Source organism: Canis lupus, chromosome 17 (genome assembly GCF_048164855.1).
Source record: "Canis lupus baileyi chromosome 17, mCanLup2.hap1, whole genome shotgun sequence".
In the NCBI taxonomy this organism is placed as follows: Eukaryota; Metazoa; Chordata; class Mammalia; order Carnivora; family Canidae; genus Canis; species Canis lupus.
Window position 1 is genome coordinate 56088087 of NC_132854.1, and position 27662 is coordinate 56115748.

A 27662-nucleotide genomic window follows, 5' to 3' on the forward strand; every position below is an offset into this window, starting at 1 on the left:
AGGTCGCTAGGCTGGGCCCTTCTGCTTGCCCAACTGTGCTAGCTAGACCTGGATTGAGAGCATAAGGAGCTGAAGCTGGAGCTCCATCTAATTTGTATTTCTGTTCTGTGCCATGACATTGCACAACTCCAGGGGGCCCTCTCCTCCTTTCACAAGCCTGCAGGGACTGGTGCCCTGCAGTCTGGCGAACTGATAACCCTGCTTCTGCTGGCTTCTTCACTTCAGGGTCCTGATGGCTGGACTGGAATAAAGATAGTGAAGTGAGGCCTAGCCAGGGAAACCTGCTAATATCCCAGCTAGAGAAGAGAGGTGTCTGGGACACCTGAGTGGCTCAGCTGTTGAGCATATGCCTCTGGTTCAGGTCATGATCCCGGGGTCCTGCAATCAAGTCCCACATTGGGGTCGAGTCCCACGTCAGGCTTCCTGCAGGGAGCCTGCTTCTCCCTCTGCCTGTGTCTTTGCCTCTCTCTGTGTGTCTCTCATGAACAAATACATAAAATCTTAAAAAAGAAAAAAAAGAAAAAAAAGACAGGTATCTATAGCCACTTATTTCCACTGACATGTGGACTGGAAAATTATGCATATGCATCTATCTTTAAAAGTCTCATCATAAATAGAAACTTTGAGCTATAAAACCCTGGAGGGGTAGCATTCATCTGAGTATAAATATTAACACAGCCCTCATATCAGTAGGATTCTGGGGCCACACCATGTACCTGAGGTTGATTTGCTTGAGGTAGAGCAGCGTCAGAGTGCTCCGCTCACCTTCACCTGCCTTGCCTCCAAGATGGTCAAGGCCGGTGGGACTGCTCAGTGCATTCACATGACTTCAGCAGGGGGCTCTCTCTGCTTTGGGTAGCATTTGTTTCCCACCCGCCCTCCATTGTGGCTGGAGAAGAGGGCTCCGAGAGTGTCTGTAGTAGCCACACGTGCCTAGAGGTAGCAGTAGTAAACAATAATGACAGGAACAACAACAACAACAATACTATTATGAGAGCCTGTTACCAACCAGGTAGTTATTACCTCAAATCAGGTCATATTATTTCATTGAAAGAAGGCCATACTCCGTCGTGATTAGGAATTGGTATGAGATGACCAAGTCCTCTCTCTGCTACTTAACTAGCTAGTGCTTTAATTTCCTCATAGGCAACTAGGAGTAATAATACCTCCAGCCTTTTAGGATTACTGAGGATTAAACCAGCCATTTGTATAAAACAGTTAAAAGAGTGTCTGCATCACTGTAAGCGCTTTAATAAATATAATGTATATTCATATTTTATACACAGTTTTATATTTATATGTATTTTTTACTCCTCCTAACTATCTCATGAGTTAGGAAGCAATTGCTATTCCCATTTTACAGATAAGACTATGACAGGAGGTTGGTTAGAGCCCCGAGCCCCTGCTCTCATGCACTGTGCCGCATGGCCACCTCCCACACATGTGCAGGGAAGACCACCTGCTCGTGACCCATCCCCAGCAGGTCTGCAGGTACCCTGCGCACACCCCTCAGCCACCTCGCCTTCCCAAACTGCCGATGCCTCACACTGCAAGTATCTTTGACTTGGCCCCAGGGGCAGCTGTTGACATACAATGACCAGAAATTGGAAGAAAATACCCAGATTCCTCCTTCATAAGGGGTGACTCTGAGGTGTGTCCTGCACCTTTCAACAGGTCCTGATGGTGGTGGTGTGCTCACGCAAGCACCTTGTATGGCTCCCTCCCATTTATGTCTCATGGACTCGCTCCCCTACAGGCGTTTCCTCAGTTTACCTCCCTGATAAACCACCTGCATCGATGTCATTGTCTCAGGTTTGCGTCTGGAGAACCCAAACTAAGGCACATACACACACATGTATGTATTTGATGTGTTTCTCTACGCAGTTATGTTCAATAATGACTTTTTAAAGTGGTAAATAAGCGTGATATTTTCCCAGGGCTGCGGTAACAAATTTAAACAGCCATAAACTTGGTGGGTGCTTTCAAACAGCAGAAATGTATTCTCTCATGGTTCTGGAGGTCAGAAATCTGGAAGTAGTAGCACGAGGTTGAAATCCAGGTGGCGGCAGGGCCGTGTCTGTCTGGAGGCTCCAGCAGAGGGTCCTTTCTCGCCAATCCCAGCTTCTGGAGAAGCTTCTGGGCCTCTCTCTGGGGTTGGGGCTGTATCACTCCGGTCTCCAAAGCCAGCGTGTTCACCTTCCCTTTAGATCACCCTCCCCTCTATACATCTGTGCCAAATCTGTCCCTGCCCCATCTTCTAAAGATTCATGCCAGTGCACCCGGGGCCTGCCCGGTAACGTGGGACAACCTCCCCATCTTAAGATCCTGAGCTCAATCCCGTGAGCCAAGACTCGGCCATAGAAGGTAGCATATCCAGGACCTGGGGATTAGGACGTGGGCATGCCTGGGGTCCATCATCAGCCTACTACAATAAAACAGTAATCACACACAAATATTTTTACTTTTAGCCCCTGTCAGGTGCTGGAGGGCTAGGGACACAGATGAATAAAGCACTCTTTTCTTCCCTGGTGCTCACGTTCTGAGGAGCGATGGTCAAGAAACCTACTACCTAAATGCTGACCCAGAGTCACGAAGAGGGCACTGGGAGATCAAGAAGGGCTCATAAGTGAGCCCGTGCAAGGCATGGAGGGCTTCTTGGAAGAGGTGCCCCCTGAGTCAAACCCTAAGATGGGCCCTAGTAGAACAGAAACTGCCAGTAACCGCTCAGCCTCCAGTCTCCCTGTCTTCCTTCAGAAGTGGGCCTGCGTTTTGTTGGGGGTCCTCATGTGCTTGGCCATATATGGTACATTTTTCCTGCCTGCCATCTAGATGGGGCAGGGGCATAGAAATGTCAGTGGAGGCTGTCAGTTGGACTTTCTGGAAAGCTCTTTGAGGGAAAGCAACCTCAGTGCATGTGCCCTTAACCCCTTCCTCCGTGGGTGTGCTGGCTCGGATGGCCAGGGCCACCTGTGGACCGTCTGCATTGCTGAGAAAGGAGGCAAGCCCCATAGGAGCCCGGCCCTGCCGGCCTGTGCGCTTACCATCTATTGTGGGGCCGCCTGCCGGCCTCCAGCCTGCTGTGACACAGCAACACGGTTGGTATTATTTGCCATTGAACTTCATTTCTCGCAGATACCAGATGGGAAGAGCGTGTCAGGAAGAAAGGACAGACAGTGGGCACTGATTCACAGAGGCCAGAGGAAGCGGGTATGTCTGGGGGCTGCACAGTGTTGGGCATGGCTGGGGGCGCGGTACACACAAGGAGTGCGGTCCTTGGGGAAGAATCAGACCACCAAAGGCCTCTACAAGAAATCAGTGGTGCCAATTTAAAACAAAAAAAAAATCAAAGAGGAAGTCAGGCTTTGGCGGGGCAGGGCTGAGGAAAATGAGCAAGTGTTATTTAAGTGACTCTGTGGCCCTAGGACAGATCATCTCATCCCCTAGTTATGGCCCCGAGATAGAGCAGATACCTGTTCCTGACTATGGGTTTGCTGATCAAGGGGAGTGGGTCGGGGAGGCAGTGCAGTGTGGGGAGTGAGGAGGCCTTCTGCTCTGCAAGTTGGGTAGGAAGAGAGAACCAGAACGCTCTTTCACTGGGAAATACCTGGAGGTTCTTTTTCATGCACCCGAATTGATTTCTGGGGCTTCTCTTTCAGCATCACCCTCGGGGAAGCGGGGTTGAGGGCCCCCCGGTTGAGGGAAATGCCTGCCAGGAGTGATTTATGGGGCGGTTACAGGAAACGGATCATACCTGTGTGTTTCTGGCTCAGACTGCATGCCTCTGCTCTTGGGGTGGTACCCAGGGCATCCCAGAGAAGTCTGGCTCCTGGAGCTATCAGTCTGAAGGAGGCCAGGGTGCTCTCCGCAGACCCTGAGGTCTCACATCAGACCTGAATACTATCCCACTCTCATAAACTTGGGCACCGTGAGCAGGAAAATTGCAATCTTTCAGGACTGTGATTTGGATTCTTGTGCTTCAGCTGTCATATAACTTTCTTAGGGGTGAATATATTTCCCCAACAATTCATTAATTTTTAAAAGTATAGTAGGCAGCCTATTGGATCATGTGAAAACACACAGCACTAAGAGGAATGATCTTGTAGCCAAATAAGCTGTATTTGAATTGGAATCTTTTGTGATCTAAGCTTCAGCTCTGAGTTATTACTCAAGAGTGACCTGTGAGACGAGAAAGAGAGCTTCGGTTTTCACGACCAAATATCCGTATGATCATGAGGACAAAAGGCAGAAAATAGTGTTAATAATAATTGCCTCTGGACCATGAGATTATGGGTGATTTAAACTGTTGGTTTATTTATTTATTTGGAGGTTTAAGCTGTTTATGTTTTTTCATCTCCAAATTTTGAAAACAAACATGCAGTTTTTAGACACAATCAGAAAATCCATTGTTTTTAAAAGAGTCCATACCCTCAGTGTAGGTGGCAGATAGTGTGTGAGAGCTGGGTGTGCTGCAGGCCTGGAAGAGACCAACTCATCCTCATTCTTGAAGAGGTTTTAAAGGAGGGAAAAAAAAAAAAAAAAGAGGAGCTGGTTTTAAAGCTGCTGTTTTCTCACACTCCACCTCCTGCCCCCCTGGCCGCTAGCCGCGGCCTTAAATATTCCCTGTGCGCAGGTCTGTTTATTTTCTTTATTAAAGAACAGATGAAGACCGGATGAAGGTCATGACTTTTCCATGGTAGTCTACACTTGGATCACGCTGGAGAAGGGCAAACACTGGGGACTCTCTTAATCTCCCTCCGGACCATCAGCTCCTTAGGCTTAGTTGGTCCCTCCTGCCGTAGACTAAAGCCCTTAGTCCTTATTGGAACCTTGGCAGAAGGTGGGCATCTTATTCCGTAATAGGCCTAGATCACTTGCATGCTAATGACTCATATTTGCACGATGCTTCAGAGGGGCCTTGGTCAGCTTCAACTGCTCTGTTGAATTGCCCGAGATGTTGTGACTGCTGGGCCCTACCCCCAGGATTCTGACTTAATTGTTCCGGGGTGGGGCCCCGCTTCTGGGGTCTCATGAAGCTTCCCCAGTGATTCTACTTCGCAGTCACGGCTGAGAACTGCTGCTTCCGACTTTTTAAAGCTCTTGTCCACTGTTTCAGCGGATGGGCGAGGGCCGTTGTCTGCAAGGAAAGTCTGCCCTAGTTTCCCTGGCAAGTCTTTTTATAGGCACTACTTTAGAAACCTTAAATCTCATTCTACCTCTGGAGTTTTTCCAATTTTCTTTCTTTTTTTTTTTTTTTTTTCTGTGAAAGCTACGATTGATATGCCTTCCAGCTTTAAAATTCTTCAATTACCTGAATGTAAATTCTCAACTGTATCTAGAGCTTAGTCTATTTATTCTGTGATACTCCAAGCCCTGGAAACATTTTGGCCCCAAAACGTTCACTATCCAAAGACAATGGGAAGCCTCTCCAGCTTCTCTCCACCCAAAAATTGTCCTACCTTCTCTTTTAGGCAGAGGCCAAAAGACGCGAATGCCTTCTGGGCAAGCAGGTGCCCTGAAAGTGTGCCTCTGGTGGCTTCACCCTATTATAGGCCATTCAGTGTAGGGAGTGGTGCTGAATCATATCAAAAGGAGTGTGTCTGTCCCTACGGAAGCATGGGTCGCCTGCCTGTGACCTTGGGCAAATGGCTTCCTGGCTCTGAGCTTCAGTTTTCTCCCCCATTGTAGTATCACTGGGATGATGTTATATGGCCTACGGAGTAGACCCTACGAAGTTCAAAGATAGATTTCTTCCGTTTGATCTTCACACAACCTAGCTTAGGGCACATTTTTACATCCCATTTATAAAGTAGACAGATTTGACTTAAAGACGTTTAAGTGACTTGTTCAACATCACACAAATAGCCACTGGCAGAACTTGGTTTTGAAGTCAGTTCCTCTTCATTCCAAACTCTTTGTCTCACTCTGCAATGATGTTCCCTCAAAGGGTGAGCAATGTCCTCTGGCTCAAAGGGTGGTTGGTAGGATTGAAGGGGGTAAGGCCTGGCAGCAGGCAGGGTAACTGCCTGTATTGATAAAAACAGAGTAACCACAGCCCCTCCTACCCCCCAACCCCCTCAACTCACGGGTCTCTTACCATGTTTTTTTCCTTCTCTCTCTCTCTAGTGTAAATCTTGACCATTCTTGTTTTACTTTGTTTTGTTTTTGCATTTTGTAATGCAAGGACCCAACATAAGCTTTGAGTGCCTAAGCATCCACTTCGAAGATGCGTATCTCAAAGAAACACATTGCCAGCCATATGTACAACTAGACCACGAGCCACGCAGCCTCCCACCCTGAGGCCTCTTTGGGGTCTCCCTCTCTTCCTCCCTTACCTTGCTTCCCCCCCTCTCCCTCCCTCTCTCTACATAGGACCTGCCGTGTGTATAATTTCCAGGCCCTGTAAGTGATGAACCTTCAGTTTTCCAGTTTCCTGATGGTTATTGCTGCAGGCATCTTGCCATCGTGCTAAGGCCACAGAGGGCTGCCCAATTGCAACGTTGGTTATTGAGGAGCTGAGATGGGCACACAACACTCTCCCACACTCTAGAAGCTCATGGGGTCTGGGTCTGCCCTTAGCTAATCAAAGCAGAATCTCTGGGAGAGGGACCCAGGTTCAGCATTCTTTTCCTTTTCTTTTCTTTTCTTTTCTTTTCTTTTCTTTTCTTTTCTTTTCTTTTCTTTTCTTTTCTTTTCTTTTCTTTTCTTTTCTTTCTTTTCTTTTCTTTCTTTTCTTTTCTTTTCTTTCTTTTCTTTTCTTTTTTCTTTTCTTTCCTTTCTTTTCTTTCTTTTCTCCTTTCTTTCTTTTCTTTCTTTCTCTTTCTTTCTTTCTTTCTTTCTTTCTTTCTTTCTTTCTTTCTTTCTTTCTTTCTTTCTTTCTTTCTTTCTCTTTCTTCTTCCTTTCTTTCCTTTCTTTCTCTCCTTTTTTTTTTTTTTTTTTAAAGCTTCCCAGATGAGCCTAACATGCAGGCAGAGTGAGACCCATTGTTACAAAAGAGACCACAGGCTGGCGCTTTCGCCGCCTGGCCTCTCCACATAGAGCCTGGCACCTAGAGAAAGTGCTGGCATGTGCTTGTGCAGACAGCGTGCTGGAATTGGGAAATCCAGACTTAAATCCTGCTCTACCGCCAACTAGAGACAGGGAAGTATCCTTGCTGTGCCCTGAATTCCCCCTTGGTTAAGACACAAAAGTAGCAAAACAGGTGGGCCTGCTGTCTCCAGGGCTGGGCTGAGAAGTGAGTTAGGGAGCTACCGTGTTCATATATTCATGCACGCGGGTGCGGCATGCAGAGATGAGGTGGGATGACAGAGATGAGGTGGGATGACGGCATTCTGGGGGCCTAATAAATATTTATTGATTTCCGCAAGCTCTTACTCACCCATCTTTTTTTCACCCTTAAATATGAAGCCAGGGGGAAATAAAGCAGAAATGTAATTGCACCTCACACTTCAGGACTCCCCCTGGCATCTCAGGTTAATAGGCCTCTTCAGCTGTCCTCTAAGTGCTAATAATTCCTGGGCGTTTTGATGGTAGCACTTTCTCCCAGAGATGAATTGACCCCGGCTAAGAGCCCGGCTCCTTTCCAAATCTCATTACCATCAGCCTCAATGGCAGACAGGCTTCAGAATGTAACAAAATTAGAGCTTTTAAATCATTATCTCGACTCCGGGAGCATCACGCTAATAAACGGGAATGAAGATGCTAGAGAAAAGGCAGGGAAGGGACTGGCCGCCGCGCCAGCGCTTCCTTCCCGCCGCACTCCTCGCCGCGGAACCCCCACACTCCTTGCTGCGGAACCCCTGCACACACCTCCCCGCGGAACTCCCTACTCCTCCCGGTGGGACCCTCGCACTTCTCCCCGCGGAACCCCCCCTCCCCCCCGCACACTCCTCCCCGCGGAACCCCCCATGCTCCTCCCCAGGGACCCCCACTATGCTGCTCCCTGCGGAACCCCCCTAGTCCTCACCATGGAACCCCTGCACACACCTCATCGCAGAACTCCCCTACTCCTCCCGGTAAAACCCTCCTACTCCTCTCCGCGGAACCCCCATACACTCCTCCCTGGGGAACCCGCACACTCCTCCCCACAGAAACCCTGCACACTCCTCCCTGCGGAACCCCATGCTCCTTCCCACGGAACCCCGGGATACTACTCCCCCTCCCCCCTCCCTCCCCATATACACTCCTCCCCGCGGGACCCCCCCCATTGCTCCTTCCCACAGAACCCCCGCACGCTCCTCCCCGCGGAACCCCCCATCCTCCTCCCCGCGGAGCCCCCCCAACTCCTCCCCAGGGTCACCCCCCCCTTCTCCCCGCGGAACCCCACTAGGGAAGGCGGCGTCCGGGAGCGGAAGGGAGGTGCCAGCACCACCTGGCGGCCGAGCGCCTCAGCTGCCTCTCAGCCCCCCTGTGGGTGTGTGTCCCCGGGATCCTGGGCCAGCGGCAGGGTCGGGGACGCCCCGGGGGGGTGGGGGTCGCGGCGCTTCTGGGGGCGGCCCCCTTGGGTAGGTCCCCTCTTCACGGGGCAGCGCGTTTGCCCCGGAGCCTGCGACCCGGGGGCGGGATGCAATCTCAGGAGGCCGCTGGCCTGCAAGGCAGTGGGGGGTGCCCGGGGGAAGAGCGCGGGGACAGGGGTCCCGTGGGGTCACGCCCGGCCAGCCGGCCTCGGGGCCCCCTAGGACTTTCAGGGTCGCGCACAAGGGCCGGGTGAGCTCGGGCGCAGGTACCAGTCCCAGCATCTTGGCCACGGGTACGTGGGGCTTGGTGGGGGGGGGGGCTCAGCGGGCTCAGTGGCAGCCCCCGTGTTGCGCTTCCCCGGCCTTCTTGGCAGTTCTGGGTGGCCGCGTGACCCAGGGCGGGTCAGGGGAGGTGGGGGCTCCGAGGGAGCTTTTGCTTTCCCTTTGGGGCGCAGTGTCCTCGTTTCCCTGATGTTACTCTTGGGTGCAGCCACGGCTAGAGCGGCAGGGACGCCTCCTAACTGCAACGCTGACGCCCCAAGGGAAAGAGCAAGAAAATCACCGAGAGGCCACTGTTGATGTGCAGCAGGTGAACTGGCGCTGGAAGCTCTCTCCTCCCAGTCCCAACCCGGGAGACGGAGACCCTGCGCCGGTTCAAAAAACCGGTGCTTGGTCATCGTTACTCGCATCGATGTTATCCCGAACCGATGGGGAATCATGCAGACACGGCAGGTCCGGGCCCCGGGGCTGGTCCAGAGGCCACAGAGCTCATCGAGGGATGGAGAAGGTTCCAGACAGCAGAGGAGGAGGCGAAGAGCAGGATTCCTTCCCGCCTTGGGTCCAGGCGGCTTGCTCCCAGGACAGGCCCCTCAGTCCCAGAGGCTTCAGGAGAAACCCCAGCTCCTGGCTGCACCTGGCTCTGGTCCAGAAGGGTCCCCAGGGCAGCCTCGCGTCTGTCTGTAGGAAACGGAAGCCACATTCCATGCCCAGCTCACTGCCACGTCTCCCAAGAAGGCTTTTCACTGTGCTCTTCTTTCCCACAAAGATTAGTCCCTTCCTGCCTCCTCTGCTCCCCTAATTCTTTGCAACCCCTGGAAGTAGGCTGCGTGGACGTCCTACGCGTGCACCCGCCTGGGGCCCCAAGCTCAGTAGGGCCCCAGGCTTGATTTAAGACGCAGCTGTCATTACTGCAAAATTCTTGAATCTCTAACCAAGGCTCCCTATTTCACTTTTCACGGATTATGTGAACCCCACAAATCCACAAATTTGTGTACCCCATGAATTACGCAGCCAGTCTTCCACGTAGGAGGTTTGTGACATTGGGCCACTACCCGGCTTCTCTGTACTGCCTCTGTTTCCCCATCTGTGAAATGAGAATGATGAGAACTGCTTTGCGGGGCTGCGGGGAGGACGGAATGAGTCGTGGGCACAGCAGCCCCCCGACGCCCCACCTGACAGCGCTCTGCTGGGCTCCCCTCCCGCGGGTGTGGACTTGTGCCGACTCAATGGGAAGGTGCTGGGCGCCCAGCCGGCGGCGGGGCTCACGTTCACATTCGCAGGGCCTCGTCTAGAACAGGGCCCGTAATGCTCTTTGAGGGCCCAGAGCCTCTTTATTTCCCTTGTGCCGGGAGGGGTCTGACGAATGTATGAAGATGCTCCTCTTGAAGCTCCCGGAGCTCAGTCGAAGCCCACTTCTCCTTTCCAGGTTGATCTGGAGTTGAAACTGCCTAGTTGAACAGCGGTTGCCAAGCAAGGCGTGTTCAGCATTTTGGAGGCTCAGGAACGAGCTTTCCGGCCTACCTGCGGTGACAACAAAGTGTCCCTGCCGCCCACGCTGGGGTTCCAGGGTGGGGTGAGGTAAGAGCCAGGGCATTAGCACAGGAATCAGAGGCAGCCGGGGACCAGGCCTCTTTTGGGGCCTAGGTGACGTTCCCCACGAGAGCAATAAAGGCCATTTTCAAGAAGCCAGTCTCAGCAGCCACTGCACAGTGCTCTGGGTTCCCCGGGGACTGAATTCTGTTGCAGAGTAATGCCTGATGGTGAAGGGAACCCTGCCTCCCACGCAGAACAGTCCACACACAGGCCGAGTGCTGCGTAAAGTCGCTCAGTGCCCGAGAATGACCGGTGTGAACGGAAGAGCTGAAAGGGAGGAGGGTTTGGGATAGAGAGAACTCATGTTGTTGTTGTTATTGTGGCTCTGAGAGAAAAAAAAAAATCCACCTTAAAAACAAAAATCCATACATCTCAAAGTTTTGAGCGTTTTCATAAGCACCAGCCACCCCAGCTAATTCAATAGTGGTTTATCCAGCTGATGGGATGAAGGGCCTCCGCTGACTGTGTGCTGACTCCTCGCGGAGCGGGGGATCCACCACGTAGTAAGTACATTGAGGTTTAAGAGGATAAGTAACCCGCTCAAGGGCATTGGGCTAGCAAGCCCAAGGTGATGGACTCCCCAAAACTGCGTGTGTGTAAAGTGCACCGATCTCAGGTGTGCACTGATCTCAGGTGTGCAGCCTGGTGGAGTTTCACTGTGCGCAACCCAGGAACCCTCACTCAGGTCAAGATGTAGGACCCTTCGAGCACCCTGGGAGCGTCTCACGCTCCTTCCCAACCTCCCTCCCTCGCACCCACTTCTAGGTAACCCCTCTTCTGACACCTGTCTGTGTCACATAGCGAGAGGCACAACAGTCTTGCTTGTGTCCCTTCCTGCATTTTTTCCTCAGAGAAGACCAACAGGTGCTCCTTTGTCTCAGGTCTGCTAATAAATCATATATATGTGTGCGCGTGTACACATGCACCTATACAGATATATAGATGTATGCTCAAGCATATAGGGAGGTCTTTTTTTTTTAATTCTTTTTTTTTTTTTTTTTTAAGATTTTGTTTATTTATTCATGAGAGACACAGGCAGAGGGAGAAGCAGGCTCCATGCAGGGAGCCCGACATGGGACTCGATCCCGGGTCTGCAGGATCACGCCCTGGGCTGAAGGCGGCATTAAACCGCTGAGCCACCCGGGCTGCCCTAGAAAGGTCTTTTTAAAAAATAGTTTATATATTTATTCATGAGAGACAGATCCCCAGGATCTGGGGATTGTGACCTGAGCCGAAGGCAGAGGCTCAACAGCTGAACCACCCGGGCGGCCCTAGAAAGGTCTTTTTAAAAAATAGTTTATATATTTATTCATGAGAGACAGATCCCCAGGATCTGGGGATTGTGACCTGAGCCGAAGGCAGAGGCTCAACAGCTGAACCACCCGGGCGGCCCTAGAAAGGTCTTTAAGGCGAAGCTTCTCCCTTCACGGCATTCCAGGGCAACCACATTCAATCCGAAGGGCCACGGGAGCCCGCCGCTGAATCTCGCTTATCAAAAAAGACCTATTCAGTGCAGCAATTCCCTTGTGTTTTTAGAGGCTTTTTGTTCAGGACATGAAATTCATGTCTTATGATCTCCCTCACCCCGTGGTGAGGACATCCCTCTTTCTGGCCGAGGTGCAGGCCTACCCTCAACATTAGCAAGACTCAGGGCGAGGGTCAGACGGAGGCTCACAGACCACTTGTCTAGAAGTTTCAGAGTTGTATGCAGAGCCAGGAGACTTATGTAAAAGACATATATTCTTTCTATCTTAATAAATAAACATCTTCACAGTACGTCGGCAAGCCAGCCTTGAGTTTAGAGGGTTCACACTCCTCAGAGTTCCAGAATGTGGTGGAGAGTGAGTCAGCCATGGGCGTCCCACCTCCCTTTTCTTCCCCTCTCTGGTTCTGTCCCATACCTGACGTACGCGTGTGGCCACCCCAGCCTGTACATTCTAGGTTCTGTCATGGTTTTCCAGAAGAAAGGAAGCCTTGACCACCTGTCCGGCCCAGGGGCACGTACGCTGGTGGCACTGTGTGGCCTCAGAAGGGTAGATCTGCGGAAGACAGGTTCTGGGTACACAGAGAGAAGCCTAGAAGGGAAGATCCGAGCTCCAGGTAGGAACGTTCTCTTGGGGCTGCAGGTTCCTCACCCCACATGGTGTGTGTGGGGCACAGCCTGAGGAGAGCCAGGTGACACCTACAGAGCACACGGTTTCGCCCTTTTGTCTGGTCCGAGGGTGACTCCACGGAACTGAGATCATCTGTCTCCATCAGGAGAAAACCCTCTTCGTTTTCAAAGTCACTCTGAAGAGTTCAGTTTGGCTAAATCCTTCTTCAGTGAGGGCTTGCCATACAGCAGGCTGCATGGGGATGAGCCATGCATGGGGATGGGGATGCATGGAAGTGACTCCCAGCTCTCCAGGGCCTCCAGTCTAGTGGGAGAGCCTGGCCGTCAACATGGTGGAAACACACACATTCAGGGAAGGACTTCTGGAAGGAGAAGACCTCTGAGCGGGCTTGGGGAGTGAGAAAGTACAAGCCAAAGAAGTGGGGAGGAGAACAGCATGTGTTAAGAATGGTCTATCTAGAGGGTGTGGGAGGTTTTGAGGGGTGACCTGAGTCGCGTCAGGAGAGGCCACTGTATGCTTTACCAGGAGCATGGCTCCAGGCCCTGGGGGAGCCCTGGAGGCTTAGGGCAGAAGGGGTACAAGGACAAATTGACACATGTAGACACGTGACTCTGGCATCCTTATGGAGACACAAGACTCAGTAGAAGATAATCCAGGCGGGAGGTAACGAAGGTCTGCTTATTCAGTGATCCAATAGACACCCATGGAGCCCCACAACGTGCCAGGCATTGCTGTATCCTGGAGGTGCTGCTCCCTTGCCAGGGGCAAGGTAGCAAAAGTCCCTGCTCTCAGGGGGTTTGCATCCTCATGAGAAGGCAAGGACACCGTAGATGGTAAGGGAATAAATACTTCACATTATTTTGATAGATGTAAGTGCTATGGATAACAAATAACGGGATAGACATGACGGTGGGGAGATGGGGGGGGGCGGGGAAAAGATGGAGGAGTTCATTTGTTCAATGTGTATCATTATCCAGGATATATTTATTTGTCGAGGGCCTGCTGTGGGCAGGAGAGACCCCACAGACGCCTGTTACCACAGCACTGATGTCTCATGGGAGAGCCAGACGTCACTCAAATACCCCACCACTGGAGCTCGTACTGTGAAGAAGGAGCATGGGTCTCTGAGAACGTAAGCAAGGAACCTGACTTGGGGTGGCTTGCTCTGGGTGGGGGGAAGAGCATCCCAAAGGCCCAGTGGTGGCAGGGAGCAAGGTGAGCAGCAAGGTTGGAGAGGCAGGGGGAGAGAGGGAAATTGAGGTAACCCCCCACAGCCTACCACGGGGAAGGCAAGGGCCCTACCAGGCCCAGTTTTTTTTTAGGGACTCCGCCTTTTATTTATTTATTTATTTTTAAAGCAAAGTATATAGTTTCTATATGATAAAATATATAAAACACACTATTTGCCATTTTCTACTGTTTTGAAGTGTACAGTTCAGTGGCGTTAATTACATGCATCATGTTGTATGACCACCACCACTATCTATTTCCAGAACTTTTTTATCGTCCCAAACAGAAACTGTGACCATTAAGCAATAATAACTCTCCGCTTCCTCTTCCCCTCAGCTCCTGGTAACTTTGAATCTACCTTTGTCTCTATGGATTTGCCTATTTGAGGTATTTTGTATAAGTGGAATCATATCATATTTGTCCTTTTGTGCCTGGCTTATTTCATTTAGCATCATATTTTAGAGTCAGAACATGTGTGTCAGGCTTTTATTCCTTTTTATAGCTAAGTAATATTCCATTGGATGTGTAGACCGTATTTTGTTTATCCATGCATCTGTTGGTGGGCTCTTGGGTGGTTTCCACCGCTTGGCTGTTGGAAAGAGTGCTGCTCCGAACATCAGTGTATGAATACCTGGTTGAGCCTATTTCCAATTCTTTGCGGTGTATATTTGGAAGTGGAATTGTGAGGTCACATGGTAATTCTATGTTAAATGTTTTGAGGACCCTTCCTCCAGGCATCCTATCTTAAGTAATATGAAATAGACCCAGTTATATAACAGAGTTTGTGTTACCTATAGATTTATTTCACTTTTTTTTTGCATAGTTGCTATTTTTTTATTTATTTAAATTCAATTCATTAACACATAGTGTAGTATTCGTTTCAGGGGTAGAGTTCAGTGTTTTTGTTTTTTTAAATGTTGTATTTATTTGTTCATGAGACAGAGAGAGAGAGAGAGAGAGGCAGAGACATAGGCAGAGGGAGAAGCAGGCTCCATGCAGGGAGCCCGATGTGGGATTTGATCCCGGGTCTCCAGTATCACGCCCTGGACTGAAGACGGTGCTAAACAGCTGAGCCACCCGGGTTGACCGCCCCTTGTTTTTTATAGGCACTGCACCATTTCACATTCTCACTGGTAGCATACAAGGTTTCCAGTTCTTCACATCCTTCCTTGGCCAACGCTTGTGATTTTCCAGTGACTTTGTCTTTATCCTAACAGCATCACATCTAAGTCCTCCCTCAGAACCTTCTCTGACCTCAAGTCTGGCAGGCAGTCTGAGGAGTCCTCACCTACGGTGGGATTTTGAAGAGGGTACATTCCCATGGAAGTAAGTCAGGGGAACACTGTTCAGCATCTCTACTAGCAATGTCAGCCAGAAGGCAGGGATGGAGATGGGAAGAAACTGGGTAAGGAGCTGGGAAGCTTTTGAAGAAGACGTACATGTGGCCAAGAGACACATGCAAAGATGCTCCATATCCCTCAGCATCGGGGAAATACAAAGCAAAACCACGATGACATACCAGCTCACACCAGTCAGTATGGCTAGCATTACCAAGTCAGGAAACGACAGATGGTGGTGAGGATGCAGAGAAAGGAGGGCCCTCTGACACTGTTGGTGGGAATGCAAGCTGGTGCAGCCACTCTGGAGAACAGTATGGAGGGTCCTCAAAGGGTTGAAAATAGAGCTACCCTGCAACCCAGCAGTTGCACTACTGGGTATTTATTTACCCCAAAGATACAGATGTAGTGATCCAAAGGGGCATCTGCCCCCCCCCCCCCGCACAATGTTCATAGCAGCAATGTCCATCATAGACACACTGCGGAAAGAGCCCAGATGTCCATCAACAGAGGAATGGATAAAGATGTGGGATATATATACAATGGGATACTACTCAGCCATCAAAAAAGAAAAAAGAAAAAGAAATCTTGCGATTTTCAATGACATGGATAGAACTAGAGGGTGTTATGCTAAGCGAAATAAGTCAATCAGAGAAGGACGATTACCACATGATCTCACTCCTGTGTGGAATTTAAGAAACAAAACAGAGGATCACAGGGGAAAGGAGGGGAAAATAAAACAAGATGAAATGAGAGAGGGAGACAAACCATAAGAGATTCTTAACTCTAGGGAACAAACCGAGGGTCGCTGGAGGCGAGGTGGGTGGGGGGATGGGGTAACTGGATGACGGGCATTAAGGAGGGCACGTGATGGAACGAGCACTGGGTGTTGTATGCAGCTGATGAGCCTCTGAACTCTACCCCTGAAACGAATACTACACTATGTGTTAATGAATTGAATTTATTCTTTTTTTTCTTTTTTTTTTTTTTTTATTTATTCATGATAGTCAGAGAGAGAGAGAGAGAGAGAGAGAGAGAGAGAGAGAGAGAGGCAGAGACACAGGCAGAGGGAGAAGCAGGCAGAGGGAGAAGCAGGCTCCATGCACCGGGAGCCCGACGTGGGATTCGATCCCGGGTCTCCAGGATCGCGCCCTGGGCCAAAGGCAGGCGCCAAACCGCTGCGCCACCCAGGGATCCCTGAATTGAATTTAAATAAGAAAATAGCAACTATGATTGCCAAAAAAATAATGAAATAAATCTACAGGTAACACAAACTCTGTTATATAACTGGGTCTATTTCATATTACTTACGTTAGGAAGCCAGAGTTTGTAGTAAATGTAATAAAACACCAATAATTCAAAAGAAAAAAAAAAGAATTGGGAAACTCGTGGAGAATTTGAGGCCTGTCCCACTGGGTTCCCGTTAAATAGGTCTTGTGAGGGTCCTTTTAATCTCCCCATTAGAGCGCTGCTTCCCATAACAGCCCTTCAATAAATAAATATCTCTTCCTAGCCGGAGCCCAGTAAATAGACATATGAATGAGTGAGCCACCCCATTGTCCCTTCTCCCTCGCCTATTATTATCCTTAGCCCCTTCCGAAGACCAGGCGAGCGTTCTACTCCCTAAGAGGCCTTCAGGCTCCTGTCTGGTGGACCCTGCCAACCATCTGGGTCTCTTCTGGTCTCTTCTGGTACTGAACCACTGTTTGCCTTGACAGTTACTCTACAGGGTACTCACAGCTGTGCAAGAAATTAGGGGAAAAAAAGGGGGGGGGGCAGGTTGCCCTGAGTCCCTTCTAGAACAAGGCAGGGCTTGTTCTAATGGATGTGGAAGGGAGTAATTTATCCAAATAATGCTCTCCAGCCGCACTGTGATATAAAGATCGCAGAGTACTTTGCCATTTCTCATCTGAGCCTCACCGTAAGCCACTGCGGTTGGCAGGGTGAGTACTGTTTGCAGGGGAACACCTTCAGAGAGGACAGGTGACCCACCGAAGGTCGGAGCAGAAGTGTCAGGGATGGGTCTGACTCCATGCCCAGGGCCCGCTCACCCTCCACCTGCAGTCATGACTCACCCCTGCCTTGCTGCCCCCACACCTGCTCAGGGCCCCTAGGAAGAGCTCAGCCAGGCTTTTAATAATCAATCAAGAGTTTTCCTGAGGCGTCTGCACAGACTTTTGGCTAGTCTCCTCAGAAGCTGTTCTTGCAAAATGCTTTCTTATTTTTGCCCAATCAGAACGGAGGTCAAAAAAAAAAAAAAAAAAAAAGGCCCTTCCATTCTCTCTCTCTCTCTCTCTCTCTCTCTTTTTCTGCACCAGCCAGCCTGGCAAAGCCTATTTCATTCCCGAAATTCAAATTGGAAACTGCCTTCTGTTCTCATTAGCTTGGGTTGTAGCAGTCATTACATTCTAAACAATTAATCCCTGAATGCCAATTTCTTCCTAGAATTATTCTGGACTCAACAACTGGTTTTCTTAGCAGCAAGGCTGAGGCAATTATTCCTGGCTTTTGTAACTAAACATGCTGCGCTTGGCACTTTACAATGTTTTCATCATCATTGAGTTATCAACATTTATCTCTATCAGGGGAAAGAGAAGGCCGTCCAATTGTGAAGGCCCCGCGATCACATAGCCCTGTTTACTGACATCGGCAGCCTCCCTGGGGCTCCTTTGCTCCGCCTGGAGAAGAGGGAGGAAGTCCCCCAGACCCCAAACCTTACCTGGGGGACTTCCCACAGGGACTAAGAAGATAGACCTCCAAGGGGCAGAGGCAGTGGGGGTGGGGGTGGGGCCCAGGGTACAGGGCAGTGCTCGCTGGGAGCTGAGACCGCACGGCTGTTAGACATGCCTTCCTTCCAAAGCTGGGCCCCCAGAGTCAGCAGGAACCTGGGAATCTGATGCGGTCTGTGGGATTTCTTTCCTTCCAGCAAGGACGGCACGGCTGCTCTGATGGGGGACGTGGGATTGCAGGCAGCTCAACTCATCCTGGGCTGGGTAGGGTCCGCTTACCTTCCTGTGCGGTTCCCCAAACACAGGCCTTCCAGAGAGGCGGCGTGGCAAGGACACGGGAGCAGCCTTGGGGGGCAGGCTCCCCTCGCACTGCTGTGTGGCCGGGTGCCCACTACCTATCCTCACCTGTAGAGTACGGCTGAGGGGAGCTCTATTTCTTGGGGTTATTTTTGAAGATTGAATATTTATCATTAGACTCATGTGCCTGGCACCGAGTGCTTTATGTGTTTAGACACAAATAAACAAGAACTTCCCTTTAGCAGTTGAAGGGGTTTTTCATGTTCTTTTGTCCCCTTTAGGCCTGAGAGCCCACGACATAGCGTATAGACAGAAAGCTTGCTCCACCATCCCCTAAACCGCGAAGCAACCCCCTCACTGCCCCGATTCACTTGAAGACATCAGCAAACAGATCTCCAACCCGTGTTCTTTTCAAAAAGTCGACCCACGCAGCACCAGGGTAGTAGTGACTGCCCCAGGCTCTCCAAGAGTGGAACTCAAAACATTTGCCAACAGCACGTGGAGAGCTAATCTTCAGATGATCAGCTCCTAACCAGTTAAAGCTGGAGCAGCTGTAATACGGTGGGTGGACGGGAGCCAGAACCCGCGAGCTTCTTCCCTCTTTTCTCTGCATCTCAGGACCTCTGGGCTGACTGTGTGCACCCCCCGCCCCTCTTGCATCCGGTAATGACCCCACCAACCACCAGCAGTAAGGAGAGTAGCGAACACCTGTGCCCCATTCACTGTGTGCCAAGCACTTTACCATATCAACTCAGTCTTTACAGCCCCCCTGGAATGCAGGTGCTATTATCATCCCCATCTTACAGGTGGGAAAACTGAGGCATAAGACAAGCTAAGTGACAAGTGCAGAGTCACAAGGCTGATAGCTGCGGAGGCAGGGGTTGCACAACCCAGGCGGGGTGGCTCCAGAGTCCATCACTTAGCATCGCATTACCTCCTCCTGAGTCATTGGCCTCACCCATGAGCCCACACATCCAGTCCGGGCTCAGAGACCCAACCGTGTTCTCAGGCAGGAAGGATGGGGGTGGGGGGTCATAGCTTAGAGCAGGCTCCAGGACACGGGCTCCATCTTTTGGGTCTCTGGATAACCCTCTCAGGTCTCTCACTCCCTTGCCTTGTTCTTATGAGCCATCTGCGTGTTAGCGAGACCTGCATTTACTAAGCACCTGCGTGCCGTCTATCTACGCCACGGCTGGGGACACGGGCCCTTGGGGGACTCAGCGTCCAGAAGGGACACAGATGTGCAGACGGCCGCAGGGACGGATGTGAGTAGGTGAGGGAGCTTTGGCTCCCCCTGGGGAAGGAGGCTCTCCGGCAGGGCTTCGCGGCCCAGGCAGCAGAGGCTCCTTCCTGCCGGCTGCCTGGAATTCTAGAGGGCCGCCCTGCTGTTGGGAAGCTGGCTGTGGTCCTGCAGCCGTGCCCCGGCCTTCCCGGCCTCGTGTGCAATGCACACCCTCTGTGTCCCTTGAACTCCAGAGCCCTTTGCGAGATCGGACGTATACGAGGGAGCCCATCTTACTAACCCCTCACCCAGAAAACAAAAATAAGATGCGGAAAATCTAAAAGGCCCACCTTTTAGTGACTCTGGATAAGCTTAATTGAGTCATTCCCCATCTCTAAAATTTTCCCCTTCCCCGCACGACAGGCATTTCTTCCTCTCATAAATTCCCAATTCTTTCTCATCGCCTGAGAGGCCCTTTGAACCCACTAATCAGGTCACGGCAGTAGCGTTTCTGGGAGGCTTGCTTATTTAACACGGATAGACAAATGAAAAGAAAAAAAAAAACAAGGAAGGAGAAAGGTAGAAGGAAGGAAGAGAGGAAAGAAGAAGGCAGGCAGGAAAAATAAACCAGCATTTCTGAGGGCGCTGCCACGTGCTCAGGCCCCATTTAGGTGCTTTTCCATCTATTTGCCACATGTGCTCCGGCCGCTGCACACCGCACGCCTTCTTACAAACAAACAAAAAAATGAAGTGCAGAGAGGTCAAGGCACTTGCCAAGGGTCACACAGCGAAGAACACGGGAGCTAAATCGGAAGGCACGTGGGAGTCCAAGGGCTACGATCTTTCCAGTGTACTCGGAGGTGTTTAAGACATGTGTGCGGGGTTTCCCAGTGTCACCAAGGTGCTGTCACTCACTGTAAAAAACGGGCCAGGCTGGCACGGTGAGCCCACTTGCCCCCCACATCGTCTTTCCCTTGCCCCGGCAGCCCTTGGGGGAGGTGGCCTCAGACCTCCACGGGCACATCAGGGTTACCTGGGAGGGACGCACAGAGCAGTGGCGCCTTCCCCCCTGACAGGTGGAGAAGCCAAGGTGACGGGACTTGCACAAGACCCGCCAGGACCTGAGCCAGCCTGCAGAGAAAAGCTCAGCCTCTGGGTGCGGAGAAGAGCTCCTCAGCCAAGTGTTTTCAAGCAGTGGGTGGTAAGTGCCTGGGCGCTCGCCTTCCCGCCTCGGATTTCCCCGGGAGTCTTGGAGAGCCTGGTGTCTCTGGCGCCTGCCTCAGTCAGCGGGCCCAGAAGGGTCCAGCTGGCATTTATTTAATTACCACAAACAGTTGCAGCACTTGGGCTGCAGTGAGGCTGGTCCTCACTGCGCTTGGAGGCCCCCCTGCTCCCGGGGAGGCCGGGCTGAGTAGGCCTCACAGGGCCCTGGGTGCCCTGGCACGACGCGCATAGGGGTCCTGTCGTTGGCTCCCCGGCAGGGTCCCCTGCAAGCCCTGTACAGCCCCCCCGTGACCCCCCCGCACGTCAGGGCTGCTGGGGCAGGGGCCCGGGGCTCACCCTGGCGACTTCCCTCCTGCCCTCCAAGGTCCCTGTGAACATTACCCTGCGTTTCTCCAGCTGGCACCCTGGAAGCAAAGCTCACAGACCTCCTTCTCCTTCCTCTCCCTAAGCTCACCTCTTGGGCTGATGCCTCCCTCCCTCAGTTCACCTCACAGCAGTTTTGGAAAGAGAAAAATGCTTGCAAGGGACTAGGAGAAAGGTTGGCCAGAAATCAAGACCGAGGCTGAGTTAGGTTAGGTAGCACATGGTCATTAAAGTTGCATTTCTCTTTGGTTTTAGGGGGAAAAGAAAATTAGCAATAAATATGGCTGAGAACGAGACAGGGAATTTCAAAAGCCTGTGGATCTTCTTAGAGAACGGGTGTGACATGGGAAGAGCCACATTCTCTTAAAGGACATGTTCACTTTTGTATAAAAGAAATTTCCTTTTTTTTTTCTTGCTGAGAGAATGTGGCTGGTCTAATGCTGTCCCCGTGTTCAGAAAGCATTTGCCTTTGTGACGCGGTCACCTAGCTCCCGTGGTCGTGGAGAAGCAAGGGACGCATTGACAAGATAATAACATGCCCCGGATCTGGGGGTCGCACTAGGTTCAGACACCTGTCTGCCTGTTAAAACACATAAAACACATAACCGTTTCTCTCTTTACTCCTATCGAGGTAAGATTGATATATGACATTATATTAGTTCCAGGTGTGCAACCTAATAATTTGATTTTTTTGTGTACACTGCAGAGTGCTTGCCACGTGAGCATAGTCCCTCCCAATCTGTCACCCTACAAGTGACCCCCTTTGCAAAATTTTCACCCACCTGCAAACCCCTTCCTTCCCTTCGGGTAATCAGCCTGTTCTTTGTGTGTCTGAGTTTTTTGTTTTGTTTTTTTTTAGATTCCATGTATACATGAGACTATATGGTATCTGTCTTTATCTGACTCACTTCATTTAGCATAATGCCCTCGGAGTCCATTCATGTCTTTGCAAATGACAAGATTTCCTTCTTTTTTTATGACTGTCTAGTATTTCATTGTGTGATATCTATTTCTCTCTATAACTATCTATACAGAGATAGATAGATATCACAATTTCTTTATCCGTTTGTCCATCGATGGATAGATTGTTTTCTTATCTTGGCCGTTGCAGATAATGCTGCAATGAACATAGGGGCCCCTATATCTTTATTGAATTAGTGTCTTTGTTTCATTTGGATAAATACCCAGAAGTGTCATCGCTGAATCAGGAAGCAGACCTACTTTTAGTTTTTTGAGACACTTCCATGCTGTTTTGCACAGTGGCTCCACCAATGTGCATTCCCACCGATAGTGCACAAGGGTTCCTTTTCCTCCAAATCCTTGCCAACACTTGTGACTACTTGTCTTTTTGATAATAGCTGTTCTAACAGGCATGAGGTGACATCTCCCTGTGGTTCTGGTTTGCGTTTCCCTGATAAGGAGTGATGTTGAACATTTATTCGCGAACCGGCCATCTGTGGGTCCTCTTTGGAAAAACATCTATTTAGATCCTCTGCCCATTTTTTAAATTGGATTTTTTGTTGTTGCTGTTGTAATTTTTGCAATTGAATTGAGTTCTTTATATATTTTGGATATTAACTCCTCATCAGATATATGATTTGCAAATATTTTCTCCCCTTCGGGAGGTTGCCTTTTCATTTTGTTGGCGAGTTTCCTTTGCTGTGCACCCATTAAAAAGAATGGTCATGGGGGACACATTTCTTTCATGCAGGGTAATTCAGAATTGGGTGTGTAGATAAAGTTGTTGCAAAGTTTTCCCTGAACCATTTGATGCCAATCCTAATTTTTACTGAGTCTGAATTTGGAGGGCTCTGCTCTTTGTAGACATTTACAGATAAGCAATTGTGTTATCGAGAGGGAGGGGGGGAGAGAGAGAGAGCTTAAGATAGAGGTTAAAAGCACCAGCTCAACTCTACTGCTTGGACAGGTTATTTAATCTCTCTCTGCCTTGGCTTCCTCCTGTGCAAAGTGGGGATAGGCTGATGGCATTGTACTGAGCGTGTTTAAAAAAAAAAGGCAATTCAGGTAAATCACTTAGCACAGCAGTTGGCAGTTTGTAAGTGCTCAATAAACATTAGCTAATAAAAAAAAAAAGCTCACACACACATACATAGTCTTACGTTGGGTTCTCCAAAAATAGAGCCCGAGGTAAAGACTTGGATGCAGTAATTTATTTGGAAGGCGATTCCGGGAAGCAGGAGGGAGGAAAGGGGCTGCTATAGGCCACAGGGGTTTGGTTCTACCCGGCAGCACAGAGAAGCCTGGAGAATGCCTCCTAGGACTGTCCGTCAAGAGCTGGAGCATCTAGGTGTGGATTTGATGTATATATGCAAGGGTAAGACAGGGTCCCACCTCAGGGTTTTTAAATGAAACGTAATATACTCAGTCCTAGTCCTATGGCCAAGCCTGTTGGCTCAGTTGCTTGTTGTGAAAAGAGAGCACTAAGGGTGAAGTAGCAAGAAGCGCTTAAAATAAGCACAGGGTTTTAATTTAAGAAGGCTCCACCCCAGTGAACAAGCTCTTCCACCTTTTTCCGCTTCGGTATTCTATATAATGGAGAATGGTAATAATATACCCCTTCCTAGCGAGCATTGAATGTACAGCATTCAACGTAGTTCCTGGACATAGCCCGCCTTCAGTGAACGGTGGCCGTTTCGTGGCTCCTACTGTCATTACTGCTGTTCCGACGTGCGTCTCTGAGACAGCAGGAAAAGGACTAAGGGCTTCAGGATGCGTAGCTGGCTCAGCTTAGTAGAAGTCACAATATACCTCCAATTTATAGAAGGGAAACCGAGGTTCCGGGTGGCTATTTGCATCAGACCTCCTGGCACACCTTCAGCGAGGTTGTAGGAGTTAACTCTGGGGGTGGAAGAGGGGGTGTCTTGGTGTCTGGCTGCAAAGCAGGGCAAGTGGTTAGCCTCGCTGGCCAGTCTTACAAAATCTGTTATCAATCTAAATGCCTGTCTCTGGGGGCCTTCTTGATGCTGAGCAAACCCCATCTTCCCTCTCCAGTGTGGTCTGCAGTGGCCTCTCCCCTCCATAGAGGACGTTTGCCAGCCTTGTCCTGGGTGCGGGGGGGGGGGGGGCACCCAGCCTTGCCCCTTCCATGGGCCGCTCTCCCCTGGCTGGAGTTCCCGGTGCCTCGGCTGGAGACAGCCCTGCAGCACACAGCTCCCTCCTCATCACGAATTCCTGATTAAAAATACATTAAAGGACAGATAAATTATGAAGAGATACCGCATCTTTTTTTTTTTTTTTTTTTTTTTTTTTTTTTGAGATACCGCATCTTGCAAGTAAAACTGACGTTTCCAGTTAGACCACAGGTCTAAATTATCCGCAAGGACGCCTGTTCTATGGCTGAAGACACTAGGCTGGTTTCAGATCTGTCTTCTGAGGGCGTCTTCATCTGGGGCTCCTTTGTCGTAGAACCTGATTCCACTGTGCACCCATTAAAAACTGCTCTTTGCAAGAGCAGTTCTGGCTTCATGGCTTTGGTGACTTCATTGGGAGCCTCACCCCCGTCCTCACTGTGTATTTGTGTCAGTACAAGAGACCCAAGGAACATTTACTTTCTTAATTGCCCCACCGTTGCCCGGCTGGTTTACATCATGGCACATTCCTGGGGACAAGGAGCCCCTGGGAAGATGTCCAGCATTGCCACAGAGTCCTGGTGGAGAGGCAGTGTCCTTAACCAGCGTCCTCACCCCCACGCAGTGTGGTGTCACAGAGGCCCTTATCAGCTGTGACCTTGGGCAAGTCATTCATCCCTTTGGTCCTTGTGTTTCAGACCCAGCCCTGGCACTTGAGCATCGCTCTAGCTCTCTGACCTTGAGCAGACTGTGCTTCAAGATCCTAGTCACTTGACACAGGTCATCTTACTGCTGACCCTTCCCCCCATCCAGTTGGAGTAGGAGAAGTTTGGTCACCCACACGAGTTGGGCAAAAGAAGCTTGGTCAGCTCCTGTGACACCAGGTGGCATCACCACGGGACACGGCTTCACAGTCACGACAGCCCCCATTTATGGAGTACGCATCACGTGCTAGGGGCTGCACTAAGCACCCGATGTCCATCACATTTCTTCATCTTCCCAACCGTCATTTTATAGGTGAGGAAACGCAGGCTCACGGAGGTCAGAGAGCTCACTCGAGGAGAACAGCCACGTTGGACTCACACCCAGATCCGTCTGACTCCAAAACCTGTACTTTAAAGCCTCAGCTAGAGTGGCCCCTTTTCTTTGCCAACACCACTTTCTCCCTTGAACCTCCCTCCTGAGACGGCAGTGGCCAGTCCCAGACTGGACAGGGGAGAAGGATCTGGTTCATCTCCATCGTCTTCTTCCTTCCACTGTGCTGGGGATCAGGATCCTCCCTGTCCCCAGCTCTGGGCTTTGTCTCCTGCCATCCTGCAGAGGCCACGCCGGGGTCCAGAGGGCCTGGCACCTCACAATCGCCATTGACTTGTGTGCATGAGTGTGTGTGAGTGTGCGGGCGTGCATAGAGACTCAGGCTGGAGTGCAGGGGACCTGGGCCTGCACTCAGTACTTAAAAAAAAAAAAAAAGAAACTCTCTGATGACAGTAGGATCCAGGAATGCTTTCTTGGCTCTGAAAGGTCAGAGCATGTCTCCTGCCCTCCCTCAATGGCAGGGGCTGTGGCCTGGATGGAGTGTGGTCCCCCTTCATCCTTGCCCTGCTCAGAGGGAAGCTGCTTCTCAAGGCAGAATGAACTGAGGGGCAAAGAGAAGACGGCCAGTGTCCCAGGCAGCGTGCAGCGTCCGCCGCTCCATCTCCCACCGCGGGTCTCAGCTCAGCTCAGGCCCACACCCCCTAGATCAGATGCCCCCCCCCCACAGGGCCACTTACCCCTGTGCTTACTCAGCTGCCACTAATGAAGTCATGCATAAGGCATGAGGGGCAGGTTTCAGGAGGGCGGAGGTGGGGACTTTTCTGCACGGCTCCTGGCTCTGTGAAGGACAAGGGGACCCTGCTCCTCAGCTCCCGTCCCCACAGAGCCACCTGTGTCCTCCCGAGACCCAATCCCTCTCCCGTGGCCGCATGGGCTTGAAAACCCAAGCGGTGCTATATAGCAGGGCTGTTGTTGAAGCTATGCACTAAGGACAAATTGGACTTTTATATAAGGCAAGAAATTGTTCTATTCAAATTTCTCTTCAAGGCCAAGGGCGATGCACAAATATCAAGAAAGAGCAAGCGGGAGGCTTGTGGAGAGGGAGGGAGGGCAGAGAAAGACAGCCAGGTGGGGCTGCAGGGAGTTGCCTCCAGCTTCCTAGGAGCGGCTTTCATGGTAATGACCATGTTGACAGTACCTGCTGCTGCTGTTTCCGGACTCTCTCTCTCTCTCTCTCTCTCTCTCTCTCTCTCTCGCGCAGACACTTTCCTCATGTGAGCTCATTTTGGCCTCATGCTGCCGTAGCAGGTGGACATGATTTTCTCTCTTTTAAAGATGAGGAAATGGAGCCTCTGGGAGGCTAAATCATTTGTGCAAAGTCACACATCTGCAAGTGGCACAGTCTGGATTTGAATTCAGGCCTGGCTGCCCCCAAACTGATGCTTTTGTTTGTTTTTTTCCCTGTGCCCACTGCTTCTCCCCATCTTGTTCTGGTGGATTTAAAGGTCTATGCTTTTGACTATGTATCTCTTTATCCTTTGATTTACAGAATACAGTCTGCGTGAATTCATGTTAATTGTATTATTTTTAAAAGAATTCAAAAAAAAAAAAAAAGAAAAAGAAAGGAGATTTATGGCCGGGGGTAGGGGAGTAGGGGGCAGGATGATGCAGAGGCTCCAATGTGCTAAGGGAACGTGGGTTTGGTGAAGGGCGTGGGTTTGGTGAAGGGCGGGGATGGTAGGGTATGTGGTACAACCTATGGGGTCCTACTGCTGGCCCAGGGCTGATAGGGGTACAGGAAGTTGGGGGGGGAGATCCTTGCAATTTTCTGCTCTGACAGCATGCACCCAAGCAAGGGATATTTTGTTTGGGCTAATTTGAAGGCAGCCTGGGACAGTGTAGGGGATATAAGCCTGACATTAAGAGACCTAACTCATGGTTCCATTTCTGTCACTGGGGTTGATTCCGCAAAAGTCCTGTTGTGGGTTGAAGGGTGGTCCACCAGGTGATATGTTCATGTCCTGGCCCCTGTGAAGATGACCTTATATGGCAAAAGAGTGAATATGATATGACCAAAGGTAGAATTAAATTAAGGATCTTGGAAGGAGAAGCTTATCCTAGATGAACCAGGGAGGCCTTAAAGGCAGTCACATGTATCCTTATAAGATAGCCACACAGAGGAGAAGGCACACAGAGACAGAGGCGACGGGACCACAGGGGCAGAGACTGGGGGGATGTGGCCACCAGCCTAGAAACACATGGTGCCACGGGAAGCTGGATGAGGCAAGGAGCAGATTCTTCCCTGGAGAGCCTTAGAGGGAGCCACGGGCCTGCTGACGCCTTTCATTTTGAACTTGTAGCCTCCTGACCTGCGAGGGCATACATTTCTGTTGTTTTAAGCCACCCAGTTTGTGCCAACTTGTTACAGCAGTCCTCGGAAACGAATACTCATCATTTCCCCCTCTCTGGCCTCAGTTTCCTGGACTATGCAGTGAGAAGGTTTGACCTCCCAGCTCTGACACTCTCTGTGTCATTCCCAGAGCGTCAGGCCCCTGTGGGAGGACAGGTCTCCGTTCTCTGGAACCAACCCTTTCCAGGTCACAAGGGAGCGTCTAGACGGGCCACCTCTCGCCTTTGAGGAACAGAACTATTTGAATCCAGATGACTCCATTAAGGGTAAAATCCCTTCGTGGACG

The 27662-nt window shown here is 50.5% G+C and overlaps 1 protein-coding gene and 1 long non-coding RNA gene across 2 annotated transcripts in view; one reads left to right on the forward strand and one right to left on the reverse strand.

Moving 5' to 3' along the window:
• LOC140608157 (uncharacterized) overlaps positions 1 to 26472 on the forward strand; it is a 109264-nt gene extending 82792 nt beyond the window's left edge. The window contains exons 5-11 of the long non-coding RNA XR_012010182.1: positions 3133 to 3207; positions 10160 to 10311; positions 13418 to 13572; positions 14007 to 14057; positions 18315 to 18594; positions 20332 to 20456; positions 24120 to 26472. This is a non-coding gene — a long non-coding RNA (uncharacterized lncRNA). The remainder of the gene's footprint in view (positions 1 to 3132; positions 3208 to 10159; positions 10312 to 13417; positions 13573 to 14006; positions 14058 to 18314; positions 18595 to 20331; positions 20457 to 24119) is intronic.
• The window catches only part of SIAH3 (siah E3 ubiquitin protein ligase family member 3), a 72512-nt gene that overhangs the window by 39262 nt on the left and 5588 nt on the right, over positions 1 to 27662 (reverse strand). The gene's annotated exons all lie outside the window — the stretch shown is intronic.